The 19846-nt window shown below is 36.5% G+C and overlaps 1 protein-coding gene across 18 annotated transcripts in view; it reads left to right on the top strand.

The window, feature by feature from the left end:
• The window catches only part of LRRC4C (leucine rich repeat containing 4C), a 485253-nt gene that overhangs the window by 451364 nt on the left and 14043 nt on the right, over positions 1-19846 (top strand). The window contains exons 5-7 of one of the 18 annotated variants that reach the window (XM_038137111.1): positions 15535-15608; positions 16167-16252; positions 19641-19687. The exons of 15 other annotated variants lie outside the window; for them this stretch is intronic. The gene's annotated coding sequence lies outside the window, so the exon portion shown is untranslated. Of the gene's footprint in view, positions 1-15534; positions 16253-19640; positions 19688-19846 lie in introns of all 18 variants that reach the window. 2 more of the 18 variants (XM_038137110.1, XM_038137112.1) reach the window with 2 other exon arrangements.

Below are 19846 nucleotides of genomic sequence, written 5' to 3'. Positions count from 1 at the left end.
ATCCTTTGTAATCAAAATGAGAAAAAAATATTTTTTTCTTTGGCTTTTTTCTAATGAACTCTTGAGATTTTAAACATTGCAAAAGAGGTTCCTGGAACAAGCAAAGTTGCTGATTGCCTACAGTAGCACACTAGAGAATTCAGAAAACCAGAGATGTTTCCTCTGTCTCACTTATAGCAAAACATTAGAAAGTTAAGCCATTGTTCTTGCTAAGAAGTAAATCAGGTTCTAGGGTGTGAAGACAGTTGCTTGACTCTTAATGTTGGTGTTACTGCCTATTTTACATACCCTTCCAATTCCTTGAATTTTATTTTCCTTACCTGCCCTAATTGTGAAGTAAAGACAAATTCTCATAGTGTCCTTTGGCTGAATCTGCATCAGGCCCCTCAGCTTCTGCGAGTCTAATGACATAAAAACTTTACAGGTTTACCCAACGAAGCCCCTTCCCCAAATCTGTGTCCTTGACATCATCTAGCAGTAAAATCTCTAGTTGTACTAAACTTTTGAAACAGCAGGCAACTTCTGTCTCTGAACTAAGGCTTCTTTTGCTAGGCTAATTTCTAGAGAAAAGCTGCTTTAATTTTTTTAAGCTTTTTTGCACATACTTATTAAGTTATAGGTTATAGGTTTGGGTGATTTGTATGGGGTTTTTGGTTGCTTTTTTTGGTTGCTAAACCAGTTAGTTTATCTCCTTGTACAAATAATTCAAAAGTGAAGCTAAAGAACTAAAGAACTGAAAGGACTGCTAGGAATTGAGTAGCACTGATGATTAATGGCCTCCTGCCTCTGAAAACTGCAAGTCAAATATGAAATTTCTTTGATAACAGAACTGAAATTTCATATTTTAGTTCATATACATATTCAAACTTATATTACTATATGTGCATGATTTCTTCCTGACGTGCACATGAACTTTCCATCAAATTTTTTGTTGGTTACTAAAATGTGTTCAATTAAAAGGGTTATGTTGTAATTTCTGTTGCTGTAACAGCCTTTGGAGCTTATGAAATGACATTGGATTTAACAGGAAACTCAGATACAGTGGCTATATATACCAACAATGGTTTAAGATTCAAATCAGAGTGTGTTAGTCAAGTTTGGGGAGCTAATAGTAAACATATTGAACTAATCTCAGAAGGAAGGTGGTTTAAAACCAGCCGATGCTTCCCAAGAACAATTACAATGTTTGTGAATAGAATTATGGGTAGAGCTCCTGAAGTCTGGCTTGGCTGCAAAATCTGTTTAAAAACATAGGCTTTTAATTTTTCTTTTTTTCTTCTATCCTTACCTCCTAGTCTCTTGACACTGAAGTGAATTTTATTAGATTTTTACTTTGGAATCTGCTTTTATTTATTTCAGGCTTATAAAACCATGTTTTCTATTTCTGGTTTTGGCTTCAGAGGCACAGTGTGAGAACCATTATACTTGGACTTATGGAAACACATCTATGTGAATTACAACTGGAGATTTCTACTCTAGCCAGGCAAATGTCCTCTTTGGCAGAAGATATTTCTCTCTGTCGGAGGTTATTTCTATATATCTTTCACAACAATGAGAAGTTTGAAAATACTCAAAAAATAAGGGGATGTTTGGCAGCAGTGTATGATCATAATTAGCGGCTAATTTCTTCCATTTTGAAGATGCCACTCTATAAAATAATGGGGGAACTGTGCTGGCTCCAGGGCAATGTACACTGCAGCATGTACAACTGGTCACTAACCAGGAGTGACACCAGGCAGAGCCATGCTTTAGTGTTTTTATCCACATCATTAAACAACTGGAGTTTTGCCCATAAGTTCAAGCAGAGGACTGATGCTGGAGAGCTTGGGTCATAAATGTGCTCTCAATTTTTTTCATGGGATTAGACAAATATGCCTGTCTCTGTCCCCACTTTTAAGGTCAGTTTTGGGTTAAGATTCTCTCAGCATTACCACCATGATTTGCGCTGCAAGATGTTACCGCAATAAATGCAATACCTATGATGAAAAATATAGTTCACCCTTGCATAAACATTGAGTACAAAGTATACATTAGCCTTGATTGAATAGATCAGCCTTGAGTCAGTAAGACCTACCCATTATTCAGATAGATCAAAGATCTATTTAATGTGTCTCCAACCCATGTTATCAATCTAGACTAAGTTTTTCCTCAAAGGATACAGTTGCTGGTTTTTCTTATAGTAGGAAAAAGTGTGGAGTTTTCTCCGATCTCCTTTTCTTTTTAGATGAGTCATTGCCATTAGCATATTTATAGAGATTAGTCAGATATTTGTATTTTTTCAGAATGGGGATAGGCCATAATGAAAAAGAAAACACTACTGGCTTTAGAGTTAAAGGAGAGCACAAGGCAGTTTGTGTAAATCTCATTGCAGCTCATCACTTTTAAACACTAGAAACAAGGGTGTTTATTGAACACTAGAGATATAGCAGATCTAAATGTCCGGCCTTGACTGTGGAACAATGAAGAAGACTGTTCACTTAGGTCATTCAGCCCAGATTTTACACTTACCTCAAATGTGCTGAGTCAAGACTGTAGGAGCTGAGCAAGCTTGGCAAGAGCAGTCATGTGAAGCAGAGCTTATTGCTAAGACTCAGGCACTTCCAAACCACTGTCTTACATATCCAGGGCAATGTAAGATACACATCCAATTCTCTCAACTAGGCTCCCTGGAAAATCTTGCTTTAATGTAATTAAGCAGCAGAGTGAGCTTCATTCGCCTTGATGGTGCGAGTCTCACACACCTTGCTGACAGTTTCACTGTGTTGCTGCATTATGTCTCTACTTTGATTAGGCCCAGATACATTTAATTAGCAGGTTGTTTGATCAATTAGATAATGAACCCTAAAGTCACCTTCTTGCTTAGATGTGCTTTGAAAAACAATTTTATTCTTAGTGACAGATCCTCGAGAAAGAAAAGAGAAACCAATGTAATTAAAATGTGAGTGCACAAAAATGCCTATATGACTCTGGAGCATGAAACTAAAATTACTTTGAACTCTAAAACATAGAAGACACTGAGTTCAATGAATGTAAATGCCAAGGTTTTCCACTGAGTTATCATTTGATTATGTCTATGATGAATACAAGAAAGATATTTGAAAGTGTCCTTGCTCCCGCATCATTGATTTCTCTAACACCACAGCTGGCCTAATACTGAGTCAAAATTTAATGAAATTTAGTGCTTATGCAGCACTCTCATAAAATGCTCCTGAGTTTGTAATGAATAGTAGTAGGTAAAAAAAACAAAAATGAGAAAAAACTCAACCCAACTGAAACCAAAAATCCCATGACAATTTACTAGAAATTATTTACTAGCAAAATTCTGACACAATGGGATGGAAAGAGATGGAAGTTCGCCTTCAGACAATCAGAAATTGCCTCAACTGTATTGCATATGTGGAATTTGGAATAAGTATGTAACAAGGTTCATCTTGGCTTGTGAGATTATAAGCAGGCCACATTATGCCATGCAATAAAAGTAAATGATAGGGGGGAAAAAGTGAATTATTTTCAGGGATTGACTTCTCTCCATATCTTTAGGTTTTGCTTTGCTTCTTTGTATTTGTTCTTTGCAATTTCAGCTTCTTCATTTGGAAGATGTTCTACCATACTGAATCTTGGGGTATAAGTAAAGGATTGGTATTTAATGCAAAATAAGTTGCAGTGGCAATTAACATGTAAATTCTTTAATAACTATAGTGACTATATCAAGGATCCAAAAACTGATCAAATTCTACTGCTGGCAACAAAATTTTGGCCAAATACATAATCAAGGTACAAAGAGTGACTTCTTTTTTTTTTTTTTTTCCAAAGTGATTTAGGAGGTAGAAACAATCTAGAAGGAGTGGGAATGAGAAACAAGAATTTGTGTGTGTGCATACAAATATGAGCACATGTTGGAATATATGTGTCTATAGAATTCTTGTGTGGAATATTTCTGTTTGTAGTGCTTCCTTGTCATGAGTGTTAACTTTGAAGCCCACTTAGTAGGGAAGGGAATTCACTGTTTTCTATTTATCTAATTTTACTGTGTAGCATTGGCAGTATGTAAGCTGTTCAAAACCAGGAAAACAAAGTATTTCTGTTGGCATTCCTGGTAAATAGTGAGGAATCCTGTCATTGCTTAGGTATTTTGTTTGTACTGTGGTAGAGCATGGTGTATTGTCAAGCAGAGTTCCACTGGAAATACTTAATAGAATTTTTCTTTCAGACTTCTAGCCCATCTGTAGGATTGTTTATTATTTTGCTCTGTTATTGGAAAACACCTCCACTGACTCAACAAATTTATACACTGCTTGAATTAAGAGAGATATCTTGAAGTTTGTGATTCTTATTCTTTTAATACTGGACTTAAGAAAATCATAAATGTAACTAGCTGGTGCCAACAGCGTTAAAACATACGACTCCAAATGCAGATATCATTCCAATAAGGACAGGGTTAATTACCTTCTCTTGGCTCCAACTGCCATCAATGCCAAGTATTTAAGAGATTTTTTTTTTCTTGAACATCATTCACACTTTGGGATGTGTTTTGCATTTTCTTTTTTGGGCTTTAGTCATACACTTGTTTCATATCTAAGTCCCAAATTCATGCAGAAAAGCAAAATTGTAAACCTCCCCATGTCTAACAAAGTCAGTTTTGTGTTTATTCTTTCCATTTTCTTCTCATGTCAATGTCCTACCCCCTTTTTCATTTCTGTAGGAGGTCTCTCACTTAGGACAATTAGTCCTTTGAAACATCTGATCAACAAATTTCTTATAATGCATGTCATTGTTAATATTTCTGGTCTCCAACTACCTAACAGGAACACAAGAATGGTCTTTCCAAGTCAGACCAAAGGTCCATCTATTTCAGTATATTTTTCCTGTAGTGGCACACGGTAGATATACAGGAAAGATTAGAGGAAAAGAACATAATAATGATAATGATAATGATAATAATAATAATAATAATAATAATAATAATAATGTATTTATTTACTCTCTAGTATTTTCAACTTAAAACTTTGTTGGGATTTTTTTTTTGTGATAGTCTTGATAGTTCGTCATTCTGCTAGCTTGTCTCCTTGCATCAGTTTTTGATGCAAGGTCACCTGGCTAACTGCTTTTAACATGATGAATGCCTCAATATAAGGGTGGTAATACTGGCCCAGGTATTCTTTTTCTATAAGGAATTATATGAACATGACAGAGACCTAGAGCTTGTCAACTGTTTTTACTTCCTCCCTAGCTAGGTGTTCGTCAGTCTCCAACTCTACCCAGTTCGTATTAATTCCTGAGCCTGGAGTAGATTTATATTTAATAATTCCTATTGGTTTGCTCTTCCAAAAACTTGCCTAGCATCCATTTCTGATAACTACCTGCTTTCTGAAAAAATATTTATTTTTGTGTTGTGATGCATATACTTTTTATTTTCTAAGCCTTGCATAGAAAGATGCAGCAAAACTGGACACAGTGCTCCAGGTGAGGCCTCAGCTGGGCCGAGCAGATGAGTAGGATTACCTCTCCCAGCCTGCTGGCCATGCTCATCTTAATGTGCCCCAGGATCTCATGGCCTTCTTGGCCACAAGGGCACTGCTGGCCATGGACAGCTTGTTTTCCACCAGGACCCCCAGGTCCTTCTCCACAGAGCTTTTTTCCAGGAGCTCAGCCCCCAGCCTGTGCTGGTGCAGGGGGTTGTTCCTCCCCAGGAGCAGGACCTGCCCCTGCCTTTGCTGAATTTCAGGAGGTCCCTCTCTGCCCATTTCTCCAGCCTGCTGAGGCCCTTCTGAAGCTCTCCGGGGTATGGGCCACTCCTCCTGGCTCTGTGTCTGCAGGGAACTTGCTGAGGAGGCCTCTGCCCCTTCCTCCAAGTCATTGATGAATTAGGTAAACCAGACTGGGCCCAGTATTGAACCCTGGGGGACACCCAAGTGACAGGGCTCCAACCAGACCCTGTGCTGCTGACCATGACCCTCAGGGATCTGCCACTCAGCCAGTTCTCATGTCCATTAATCTAGCTCACACTTCCTGAGCTTACCTATGCCAATATTACAGGAGACAGTGTCAAAAGCCTTGTGGAAATAATACATTTAAAGAGGGAATGGCAAAGCTTTTGTTTTCTATTTTTTCCCTAATAACTCCTGATGTTAATATGCTTTTTTGACGGCTATAAAATTGGTTTTGTAGAGTTAACCACTGTCACATCACAATCCTCCTCTGCACAGCTGTTTCCCTACATTACAGAATGCATTTATCTGAATTGTCTTACCATCCTCTGACCATTCTGTTCTTCCTACATGTGCCTACCTCTTTCTGCAGTAAAACTATATGGATGATTAAAGTCTTTACCGCAAAAATAAATAATAAGAGAAAAAAAATGAATTGCAGAATAAAATTCACAAATTACATGTGTACAAGGAAGTCTAAGATACTGTTTCAAGCAAACTAAAGTGAGAAAATAACTAAAACATTAAGGTTCCTGAGCTGCTCTGGAAACCTGTGTTCTTTCTTACATAAGCTTAGGTGCAAAGATGGGCAACGAGAGTTTTGGAGATTTAGGTTAAGCCAGAACTTCAAAGGAACAAGCTCCAGGACCACCAGGTGCCTCACTCCACAGCAGGCAGAGAAATGGTCTTAGATAATACCTCTAAATAGGGCAGACACGTTTTCTGGACTTCCCACTCCATTGGAAGATCTGACAAATTTGTTTTATTTCCAAGGATTTAGTGAAAAAAGAAAGTCTTGTAAAACTCCTGATCAGTCTTATTATTCAGCCCATTAAGCATAAAATGAAATCCAGGAGGTGACCATCAACTCGCAGGGAAGTCTGGTTTTATTTTATTAAAAACATAAAATCAGTGGATATTTACACATGGACTGTAGCAATTTCTGCAGCAAATTCCAATATATGCCTGTGGCCAGTAGTCATTTTAAAAAGCAGAAAGTATCATATCTTACTGTAGGATGGTAAAATAATTTGACATTTTAAAATAATACCTCATTATAAATTGCAAGACTTGTCAATAGCAGCCCAATGACTCACCAAAGCACGTAACTCATTATCATGACCTAAATAGAAAAGAAGTAGGAATAGCTCTGTTAAAAAGGAAAGATTAAGAAATCCTGAGGAAGGACGAACACCAGCAGCTGAGTTTGAGGAGGTCTATATAGAAACATTCATAATTCTAAATGTTAAGCTAATTTATTAATTTTCATGCAATAATAAAGCCTAACCACAGGACATACATGAATTTTGAACTCTGCCTTGTATGTAGAGAATCCTGGGAAGCATGCCTGCTCACACAGTGTTACTAATAATAGCATAAATTATTAAAGCAGACAGAATTTTATAGCTAATGCATGTACGCTTTGCACTCTGCAGCGCAGACGATGAGTAAACACCAATAAGGTTTTGTTTCTGCAGTTCATGTGCCAACATAATGCTGTTATTTGTGTTCAGAGCTTTGCAGGAAAATGTTAAAATAAAAAGAAAAAAAAGTGAAAAAGAGGCAAATAATCCCTTGTGTTTAAATTAAATTTTCTGTTGACAGTACATTCCTGTAATAGTTGTTTCTTTAATGAAAAATATAAATAACTAAAAAACACACATTTAAATATGTGTCCAATGGCTTTGATAATCTCATTTTTGAGATTGACATTGTTCTTCAAGATCTTTTTAATAAACAAAAATTAATTTTTGTGTGTAGGAAAAAAATACATTTTAGACAGATCTTAAACTTTAGAGAGATCTATGAAAACAAGTAATTTAAAAAATGTTTTGTCTTTGAGCTGAAAAGACAGGGAACTAGGAGATATAAAAAATACTTTTGTCAATAATTTCTGTACCTTGCTACATTTTTGAATGTTTAAATCTTATTTATAGCCACCATCAATAAAACAACTTTAAAATACATTTTGAGCATGTTATGTTCAGGCATTTGAGTTTGCTTTCGAAGAGTCAGCTTTAGAACAATTAATAGCATAATATTTGGGAACTGGGCATTAATTTTAATGAAGTCAAGCTAGCTAGGGTAAGCATAAATTTGTAGAAATGCTAGGTAAATTGGAAAATATAGAGAAAGACTTTAACAGCTGTGGTCTTAAGAATTTTGTGACAGTTTTCTGCATTTCTTGTATAACATATTTTGCTGAATATTTCTAATTCTTTTTAAAGGATGTTGCTGATGCAAATGAAGTTGCAATGCATTCACTCATGTTTTATCCTTATGCATACACATACTTAGTTTTAAGTGTGGTGCAGAAGGAAATGCCATGGATTTATTTTTGAACTGTGGTCACGGGAGTTTTAATTGCTTCTTTATGTGAAAAGCCTTTCATCAACAACTTTGGAACATGCCTTGTCCTCTAATTACTCTTTCTGCAAAAATTGTCCATGCTCAGAGTTTCTCTGACTGCCTTTTTCCTCATTACTCTCTGCCCACTTTTAGCGTATGAATAGCTATCAGTACGTGATTTTTCTTTCATATCCTGCCAAGGGAGGTCTCTACTGTGCACAGCAATGTGTTGGTGATTTAAAAGAATCCTTCTCTGCAGGAAGCAATAACACTAGAAATGATTTAAACAAAACCTAAAATGTCACCTTAGACTAATGAAATTCCTTCATTAAACAACACAGAGTTGACACTTCTGTGAGATCATTTAAAACTCAGATTAAGAAGAGAGTATTAAACTTGAAATGACAGAAAACAAAACCAGCTCTGTTTCCCCTGGAAATAGTTGAGAACAGTATGTTGATTATTCTCAGACAAGCTGATTTCACAGGCAGTGACCCTAACTCAGCATAAAGAACAGCTAACAACATGGCTTTAGATGGCTGGCAATGTTATCTGTTGTTCGTCATTTAAAAAATGAAATAGCCGTCTGTCTTGGAGCTGGCCCATCTGTAGCTTCACTCATATGTCCCCCTATATGCAGGGAGACAGTTGAGGAACTGCCTTACTGGCTCAACCTAGAGATTATTTTCTTCTATTTTTCGTGTCCCTGAGAGTGGGCAGTACAAGTGCTCTGGTGGAAAAATATAGAATTCTTTGACAGATGGCAGTTATAAAATAACCTGTGTGTAACAGAGTTTTCTTTTAAATTCATCTCAATAAATATATCAATTTGTGCTGTGAATTGCAGGGCTTTGTCACTCTTTTGTTCAGTTCAGTAAAGCTGTGTATTGAAACGTCTTGAGATATTTGCAATACCAGCAAACACCCATTGACCCATGGATTTAAATCTAGACAAACCTCTACCCTAGTGATACCTCTTGGTGAATAGCAGAGACCAGCTGCTTTTCTGGGGAGACCATCAGTATTTATAGAGGTTCCTTGGTTTTATTGGAGCACAGATGTGAGAGCAGAGCACTGGGAAACTCTTTCTGAGAGCTGTAACTTTCCTGAATAAGGACTTTTACGTGTCCTATAGGGACACTCTGGTATCACTTCACAACACTACATTTGGCTGCACAAGACTGCAAAAAAAAGACATTCATAACATTTAGGCTGAATCCTGAGGTTGAAATCTTCAGCTTCTTTTAGGATCAATTAGAAATGGGAACTTAACTCAGATAGTCCCTGCACACACCACCATTTCCCTCTCAGCTGCTCAGCTGCATGTGAGAGCTTAGATGTAATTTTGCCTTGGGCACAGAGCCAGTCCCTGCAACACTGAAAGAAGTGATAGTTCAGGGCTGCTCTTTTACGTCTTTTCATCACTGCTGAGTGTTGTTTTACTTTCCTCATTTCAGAAAGAAACCCATCATCCAGTGTGTGGGCTGTCAGCAGCTCCCTCGTGCTCTCATTTTCTGCTGTGGTACAGCCCGATGGGGACTGCTGGCCATCCACGATGTGTCCACAGCCCGCCTGCTCTGCCCCCAGCTTTTCAGCCTCCCTTGCCTGCAGTGTGTGCCCATAAATTCCCCCTGCAGACAGAGCACTGCACGCAGTGTGATCGGCACGGCAGCAGCTGCAGTTATCTAGAGAGATGTCTGCTTCCTGCAGGGAGAGATTTTACCATATTGGATCCGGTCACACAACCACGACATCCAGCATTTTGCTTTAAGCAATGACCAGTACCTGATGTTTCAAATGAAGCTGAAAGCACCTAACAATGTAACTGGAGAACTGTGTGTGGCAGAAGGGAAGCGTTTATTTGTCTGGCTCTGGGTACCTAAGGAATTGAAAACCCAGCTACTTCCGTAATAAACCATAAAGCCATGACTCCCTTCTGTGTCTGGATCTGGACTTAGGAATACTTTAGCAATAATGACAAGCTGTCTTTAATTGGTCTGGGGAAAAAAACATAGTGAGAGCCAGAGATGACATCTGCAGCACAGACTTGGAGAAAGAGGTATTTTCTATCTACTTGAATTTACAGGCAAGTTGGAATTTTTCTGGCCAAACTAACAAAACCATTGACTGACATGCTGCTAAAACTAGCACACTGTGCTGTTAACACTGGTTCATTATATTTTATTGCTGATTGCAGGGCTGCTGGTATGGAACACTGTGTTCAGATAAAGCTCCTGTGAAGCACCAATGTGAAATAGAGGGACCCTGATAACTGTACAAATTAAGATATCTTTAATGGGTTATAAAAGTACAGCCCATCCACAGCTGTTTTTAGAAACTGATAGTGGCTTCCCTGTTCTAGTGATCAGGTAATTTTTAAAACCTGTGATCTTTGCTGATTTTTATTGGCTGTGATAATTTTGATTGAATTGTTTATGCTGGCAGTGATAATAAGACTAAAATGTTCTGTTTAATGTAATTTGATTTCAAGGTTTCAAAAGGACTAAAACCATGGGTGACAATTTTTTTAGATGAAATCTTTGATCATGCAGAGTTTTAGGCGGTTATCTTAGTGCATGCTGAATCCCAGATGCAGTGAGTTGCACATTTCTGTTATGCTGCTGAATGTGTTTTCAAATGAAACATTTAATCCAGCATCTATAGTATTTTTTAATGATATAAGAGTACCAAATGCACCATAAGAACTGCTTTTTAAAAAAGAAAGAGGTCTTCAACAAAGGAAGATTTCTGATGTGAATCCATCTTAGAAAAGTTGGGGTGGATTTTAGACAGACTACGCAGATCTGTTCCTCTGTTGATAGACTTGTTTCCCTAAGCTGTTAAGTCCAAAGGATAAACTAGAACTAAAAATTAAACACTTAGATATCAATTTTATTTTTTTTTTTTAGAGTGGGGTTTTTAGTCACTTAAGAACATATATTTGCCAATTGAACAAGACACATTAGAAGGAGATTTTGAGTAATTCTCGGGACTGGAATGTAATTTTTTTATGTTTGTGTGTGGCCCAACACAGACACCACTAATTAAGGGAATGCTCTTTTGGTTCACTGTGCGGAGATTAGCTTCATTTCAGTGAAGGCAAAATCTTGGGTCCTGATTTAAAATTAGGTATTGCAGACATTCCACAGAGGAAAGCTCATTGAAATGTCTCCTTGGGTACATGAAGTTCCCTGCATTTGTGCTTAGTAGTAGAGCATAATTAGATTTCAAATTAATGGATCACATGGCTATCCTCAAACACGGCTAGGCTAGGGTGAGTCAGTGGGCAAGTGAGTTAATTTCCTCTTTTGAGACCTTAATTCCAGTCCTTATCTCTTTTTAAGTATGTATCCCTATGAAATATATATGTTTTGGTATGTTTATATATTCACCTCTCAGCTAACAACAAAATAGACAGTCGGCTGGGCTAACATCTTTGGAAGGATAAAACAGCACTTGTAAATGTCATGATTTGTCTGGAAGCCCAAGCCACAAACAAGTATCTGAGGAACTGGTTTCATCAGCTTTAAGGCATGATTATTCTATGAAATAGAAAATGGTAACGAAGACACTCATCTTCCCATTTCATTACCTCTCCCCAGAAGCAATTCAGTTTCATTTGCATGGCACAGTATTCAGGTTGTTGAATCCTAGTCTCTCAGGACTGTCTCAAAGGACTGGTAATGGTTTCAGATTCTCTGCATAAACATCCACTGCATACTATAATTCTGCACTTTCTCCACTCCATAATTTTTTTCTTATTTCTATCTGTAGTACACACACTAATAAAAGGGGTGGATGACCCTAAATTAGAGGACATCACAACATGACTATCTATCTAGCTTAGAAATAGATGATTTGTGCATTACTCAACTGAAGCCAATAGAGGAAGGCTTTTAAAACTCCAGGAAAATTACTATGAACAATGCAAAAACAAGTTGCAAAGAGTAGGTCTGGCTCAGATCCTCAAAATTAGGTAGGTACCTTACTCCTTCTTTAGGAATTAAAGATTTGATTATCATGGAGCATGCTGGCTTCAGTCCTTTAAATCTCCATGTATTTGTGCTTATCTATCTCTAAATGACTCACAAGAAAATACATATGAGTGAGAGCGAACCTGATGTAGCATTTAACAGGCATGAAAAGAATAGAGATATTCTAAAAATTGAACAGGACTGCATTGCTTTTCTTCTTAAAACATATGGAGTGTAATGAACTTCTTGTGAGAAGAAAGTATTTTTTTAATCATTTTATGGGGGCCAGTACTTCCTCCCCAGAACCTAACTAAAATTATTTCTTTCAGATAGTGGTTGGGGGTTATCTTGTAGGATGGATAAAACTCTCTTGTAAAGTCTGTAGAAATTAAATTCTTTAGATTTTTATCCCCAGGCTCTGCAAAAAGTATTTCCAGGCTTTTGAATAGTTTATTATCATCAAAACCACTGTGTACATTTCATGGTATTGCATAACAGACTATTTTTCAGTAAGTTCTGTTGGCAGGAGTTTTGGATGAGTAGAGGAGATGAAGTAAAAAAAATTAAAAAATTAAAAGAAATCACCTTATTAAGGGGATACATTTCTATTTTTTTTTTCACAAGTCCTATGTTTTTTGCATTATTTACCTATTTACCACTTAAGTTATAACAGATGGTCAGTGGACTAATTGACCATAAATCAATTATGCTATTTCATTTATAATTACAAAAGAGTATTTTTCATGTTTAGTTTGCTGGTGTGCAACCTTTTCAGTTGGTTTTTTCACACCACATGAGTCAGTGGCACTAATGAGCCAGATATGGTGGTAGTAATTAGCTGAAATGAGTTTCTTGATATTCCCCCCCTGTGATTTCCTTTTATTTATTTTTTTTATCTGACCCTTTATTAAGAAAGACTCCATAACTCTATGATCTTGAGTCAGGAAGCTACTCTGCTGAGTTTCAAGATCAAATCAGCTTTAGCTCAGACTGAGTAATGACCCCAACAGCATATTTTAGCAGCAGGGTATAAATCCTCAGTATTGCAGAACAAAAGTTCTGCTACAAGTGCCACAGGAATTGCCCCATTAGCTGTGGCACAGGACATAGTTTTCTTCAATTAAGAGCTGCAAATAATGGCAAATGTCACATACACCACCCAGCTTTACTGTGAATGAACAAGGGGCAGGGTGAAAAATCCCTACACTGCTTACAAAAGCCAAGTTTGAATTCTGTTTTTCTATAAAAGGTTTATGATTAATTTGTGAAGACTGATTTTTCAGATACATCAGGTATCTGATACTAGGTAAGGAGGTATAGAGGGAAAAAGTTCCTGAAAGACTGACTTGCTTGGACAAATGCTACTTTCATTTCCAGCAAACCTAGAGTTCTACCCTATGAAGTGAGTATGAATATTTTTTTTCCTATACCAACATTTTGAGTGATACTGTAAAGTATATCAACATTGCACTTTTAAATGCATTTTGGACAACAAACTACAGGTGTTAAACTACAGCACAATTCTTGAAGTTCATTCTCTTGGCAAAGCTTTTTTGCATTTTCCAGATTTTGCAGCCAGCTGCTTGAAGTAAAAGAAAAATAGTAGCTCATACTTGTAAGACAAGAATCAGCATCAAAGATTATGGGTACTTTTTTCTAATACTGTCCTGATAGTTTTATACTTCTTTTATTCCTAACTAAGTGAGGCCTCACTGAGATCAAACATTTAAAATAATGAAAGGCTGTTACCATGTCCAATTGTTAACCTATGTTTAAGAAAAATCTGTAACTTTAAACAGAAAGGTGATATTTCTGCATGTTGCATAAGAGAATGTGATACTGTTAAGGGGAATGGCATTTGCCTGAAGGGACAAGTGGGAAACAACAGTGTCATAGAAGCATTCCAACTTTTCTTCTGAAGTCCTCTTAATCACTTCATTGGTCAATAGCATATGAGTTATCCTTGAGTGAGGTGACTGGGAAAATAGGGGAGATGAAGTGATTGGTTTCTGCAGTTCAAAATGGAGCATTATTTAGTACTAGTTGATGAAAGTATATCTAAGGTGGATTTAATATTATTGTGAAAACAACATTGTTTACACTAAAAAAGAAAACTTGAACTTGGGACTTTTGATTCTGAATTTGTTTGATAATTTTGACATGGCTTTGGCAAATCATAATTCATTAGAAGACGAGTGAAAATGGAATTTAAATTTAAGTACTTATAATCTAAACCTTTTAATGTCTTCATTCCAGAGGAAAAACTCCCATGCATACCAAACACTGAATTCCCCATAGCCGTCATCCACATCTACTAGGAACCTCCCCTTGTTTATTCCTTGTGACAGAAATCCAATTGTCATTGCAAAGGACAGGGACAGAAATTGTTGTAGAGGATCTTTGTGACCCTGGTGTTGATTAAATGGAAACATTTTGGAGAAATACTGCCTTAAATATAATTTCCATAGGAATATAATGAACTAATTATCAGACAAATATTAAAAAAAACTAATCTTCATTCTTGCTCATTAACAGCGAACAAAGAGAGATGGTATCCTTTGTTTTTATTGTTGCTTTTCTTAGATGTATGTGCTTTGGCCTGCAGTTACCTGAACCAGCACTTGGACAAAAATGTTGGATCAGGAGTTTGAGAAACTATTTAAATGGATGCAGTGAGACAGAGCCTGTGCCAGTGAAGCTGCACTGATTTATACAAGCTGTGGATCTGGCCTATGAATTTTATTTTTGACAGTAACCACTATTACAGCACAGTCAGGACTTTCTACAGGCATTCTTCATGACATAGAGCACTGGCTCAGCATCCATAACTAATTTGGTGCTGAATGAAGCGATCGCTATGCACTGAATTGATATTGAAACTTCCCATTGAGAGAACATTCCAAAAATAGCAAAATTCAGCATGTGTTCAGAAAAATAGGACCTTTTACTCAGGAGCATAAAAAGTCAGGTCATTTTAGTTGTAGTATGAAGTATGGATCTCTGAATTTCATTCATCGTTTAGATGATTTTGCCACTAAATAATGGGCAGAGTGGCATGGCCAAGGATTGTTGGATTGAAAATGGAATTGGTCATTATTCCTTGCAATTTGCAAGGAAGGTGAAGCAAAGCCTAGTTCAAAATCCTTGAATCAACAGTCTGAAAATCAGAATTTCACGAGAACAGCAGTGGTTCTGTACCAACTTCCAGGTATACTGTCTGCTGTTTTTGCATTGTCTGTTCGTATTGTTCAGCAATGACTAATAAAACTCCTCTCATTTCCTAGTATGTTCTTACTTTGCCTTTTGGTGAAATTTGGGAGATGAAGAATAACATTGAAGAGCAATTGAATATGGTCTAGTAAGTGCATTTCTCACTTTAAGTATAGCTTGTTAAATTTCATTTTGAGAAATGAAGCTGTATTTTGTATATATGTGAGGGATCCTGGTGAGAAGAAAAGGACCCCAAACCATTAAAAGAAAAAATATCTTTTCTTTTTGCTGCTATATAATTTTAAACTTAGCAATTTGTGCTACACTTAAGGAAAAAAAAGAAATTGCTGACAACTTGGACACCAGACTGCAGGTAAATTAAATTTTAAAATAAGGATTTAGTATTCTTTAAAAAGGAGAAATGAATTTTGTTAGTTCTTAGAAGACCCTTAATTAAATTGAAAGGTGCCTTACTATGCTACTTTTATACATTAAGGAGGAACTATTAAACTGTTTTGCTGACTTCAATATACTGAAGTCTTGCTGGGCTGCTTTGTGGAGCTGCAGAAAATGCTCCCCCTTTAAACAGCTGTAAAGTATTTTGAAATTATTTTAATATAGCTTTGTTCTCTTCTTGTGGTTACCTATAGAGTGGGCTTTAAATCCCAGTATTTGCTGCTGAACATTACTTTGTTGCCTGTTTTAGTAAGAAATGTTGCTCAGGGCAACTTGGACAGCAGATACTGAATGTTAACAGATCCTACCAAACGATGGTTACTCTCTGAGGAAGAGGTAAGATAATTCATGACTGTTTCTCAAGTTGTCTCTCGCACCCTGTCTCACTCAGGACAAATGCCAGGGAAAAGGCACTGTCTGGAACACACTTCTGCAAATACTGATATAAAGATTATCAGTGTGCTTAGCTTGCTGGTAGCTAAAGGATGCAGTTTTGTCTTTACCATTCTAAGCCTACTTTATAAAAGCTCCATTTTCATAGCAGTTGGCTGTCTGAACCTCTTGATACTCATAAACCCATGAAATTATAGAATGGTATGGATTGGATAAGACTTTAAAGATCATCCAGTCCAATCCCCTCTGCTGTGGGCAGAGACATCTACTAGACCAGGTTACTCAAAGCCCCATCCAGCCTGGCCTTGAACAACTCCAGGAATGGGGCATTCACAACTTCTCAGCACACAACAGTGCATCACAGTAATCACAGTAAAGAATTTCTTCCTGATATCTGATCTATGTCTGCCTTCTTTCATTTTAAAGCCATTTTCTCATATTCTATTACTGCATGCCCTTGTAAAAAGCCCCTCTCCAGCTGTCTTGTATGCCCTATTTAGGTATTGGAAGGTTGCTCTAAGGTCTCCCAAGAAAACTTATTTTTCAAGGATGGATAAGTTTAGTTTAGAGGATTCCAAGGATCACAACCTTCAACTGAAATAAAAATCGTCTGGTTTCATTGACTTGAATGAAATAACTCCAGTTTATCCCATCTGGGCAATTGGTCTAAGTTCAGACAATTTCCTAGAATTACAGAGAAAAATGTTGCCTTCACTCTACTGAAAAGGAAAAAAAGTTATAAAGAGCAGCCACAGGAGAGTGTTACGTATATAACTTTCTTTTCCCTATATATATTTTTTCCATCATTCCATCCCAGCTCGTCATAGCTTAGATTTAGATCTATGGCTGCAATGTTAGAGGAAATTCTTAAATCTGTGCGTGTTCCTTATCTCTGATATACACCAACTGTCCTGTCTTCCATGAAATCCTTCTGTGATTTAGATACCAGTTCAGAAATCAGGTCTAGTAAAGGAAATGTCTGTGCTTCTGTGTGAAGAATGTGAGACAGAACTCCCTGAAGTCTTTGCTGGTTCTAGTTGCTGTGATTACATTTTGTCACTTTCTGAGCTTTCTTAAGTACTGAATATATGAACAGCAATATGAATAAAGAAATTAAGGTGCTTTTCTGAAGATGCTTGAACCCAAGTTTTAAAACCATTCTTGCAGATCAAAGGCAGACAATGACAGACAATTAGTTGGTAATAGCTGCCATTAGGCATTCTTGCACAAGTGGATACATCTAGAAATAGGCAAAGAACTGTATTTGCCTATAGGCAGATAGCAAAATCCACTCTACAGTTAATTGTGTAATCTTCCAGTCTAAAAAGTCCACTATGGGATGCAGGTCTGCAAGTCATCACCGTGTTGGGGACATACATGCTGTGTATCATTGATATTTAAATGCCAATTAGCTCTCATATTTATCATTGCTTTTAGTAGCTCACAAGTACATGGAACTGGTGTGAAATACTTTGCTGGGAGAGTGTCTGATGAGGCCAAAAGTCTTTGGTTACTTCACAGGAGGGCTGCATTATCCATGTTTATTATAAGTGCTTATATGGGTGCCTGCAAATGATACCTTGGAAATATTTCATGTTCTTTTACTCATGTATCTTTCTGGAGTAGGAAGAAGAATATACAAGAATCCAGAAAATAATTTTGAGCCAAAGAGAACTAGGTACATTAGCGCTTTTGTCCTTCAACTGTATTTTTGATGTGCTCAGGCTAGAGCAACAGATAGAATTCAAAAATTCAGAAAGTACTCTCTTGATAAAAAAAAAAAGTGACTTTTTAAAAATAGTGTTGAGGTATCTTTAGGTGTATTAGGTATAGCTATTCATGTAGAAATGCATGGATCTGAATGAAAACTTTACTGGCTATGTTGTGTTTTATTATTATCTTTAACTATTGACCAGATCATGTGTTGCCTATAGTAACTCTGTATCTTTCAATGAACAGAATAAAAAAAAAATAGCCTAAATTCAGTACTTGGGTCTTTATCAGTAACGTTCTCCTTTGCTGGAAGCTATTTGTTGCCATAAGGTATGACAGCTGCTTTAAATCAGCTGCATTAATATATTGACATTTTAAAATATTGTATTACTGTTTTTTTATAGCTGACTTTTATATATAGGAACTCTTTTTTAGCTGTCTCAGTTACTATTTTTTGCTTTTATGTTCTCTGACAGTTTTAATTAAATGAAAATTATATTTTCATATCCCTGAAAACTATCCTAAAATAATGTCATCAAAGCCCTAGTGCTTACATCAGCAATAATCTGCAGTTGGCACTATATAGCAAATTCTTATTGATATATGGCATAGAGTTCTGACTCCACTGAAACTAAATGCAAAACTCCCTTTGGTTTCTGTAGGAATAAATTTTTACCTATGATTGTCTCTCATGGAGCTAGTTAAAAATGCAAGTGTGTGGTGAGCTCATGCACATAGAATACTGTATCAGCATTTAAGAGTCTGAACAGCTGAATAAGCAGGCAGCACTGCTGATAATGGGCATTAGAGCCTTTTGGTAACTTGAAGCAGATACACAGCATAGTGAAAATTATCATCTGCTAAAGTATTATAAGCTAGCTTTCCTGGATCTGATATGACTTCCACATTGGTGTAATAATGTTTTCTATTTGGCCAGTGATTTTGACAAGCAGGCTATAAGGAGCCTGTGTAGAGAAGATATTCCATTAAATAAAGGTGTATTCATCAATTTTAAAACCATGTCTATGTGAAAAGTAATCTATTATTTTTCTCTATAAGAAATTTTTCTCTATAAGACTTCCTGTATTATGAAGTTCCATCTATTATATCTTTATAATTTATGATTCTTGAATTTATAGGTTGTCTGGACAAAAATAGAATAACTCATAAAATTTGCCACACTTAGTCACAAATTCCTTTAAAGTCTTGGATTTTCACCAGGCTTCATTCATTCATTCAAAGCTCTCTTTGTTAATCATAACTTGCTAGGCAGATCTATATTATCAATTCTTGAATCAGATGACATTCTGAAAAGTTATGCACTATGTCTTGGATACCTCAAGAAAATGCATTGGGATGGATGATACAGGATTTTGCTAGTGTCATATTTCAGCAGTTTCAGTGACAATGAAACTGACAATTTCAGTGTCAGTTTCTATATTGTGTCATATAGAACACAATGCTCCAATATTAAATTACTCCAGAATTAATTTAACATTTGAATAAAATTAAAGCTGATTAAAATAAAAACATAGAATTATTTTATTTTGCCATGTTAAAGTTGTTGACACAGTCATAAAACTGGACCTACTTCTGTCTCATTATTTTTTGCTTCCAGTGCCTGACTGAGCAAAGCTTGCTAAAGGATGTTTATTCCCTGTTAAGGTAAAATCTTATATGTGCGTGTGGGACCCTATGATTATGCTTTATACATATTATGCTTTATATATATTTGGGGGTTAATGAACTAATTATTGGAATCTAGAAATTAAAACTTCAGTAATTAGTCACTTTAGAGTGAAACAGTTTTTGAAACATTATCTT

This window comes from Motacilla alba, chromosome 5, assembly GCF_015832195.1.
Source record: "Motacilla alba alba isolate MOTALB_02 chromosome 5, Motacilla_alba_V1.0_pri, whole genome shotgun sequence".
Lineage (NCBI taxonomy): Eukaryota > Metazoa > Chordata > Aves > Passeriformes > Motacillidae > Motacilla > Motacilla alba.
The sequence above is the reverse complement of the archived record's forward strand: the minus strand, read 5'-3'. Positions and strand labels throughout refer to the sequence as shown.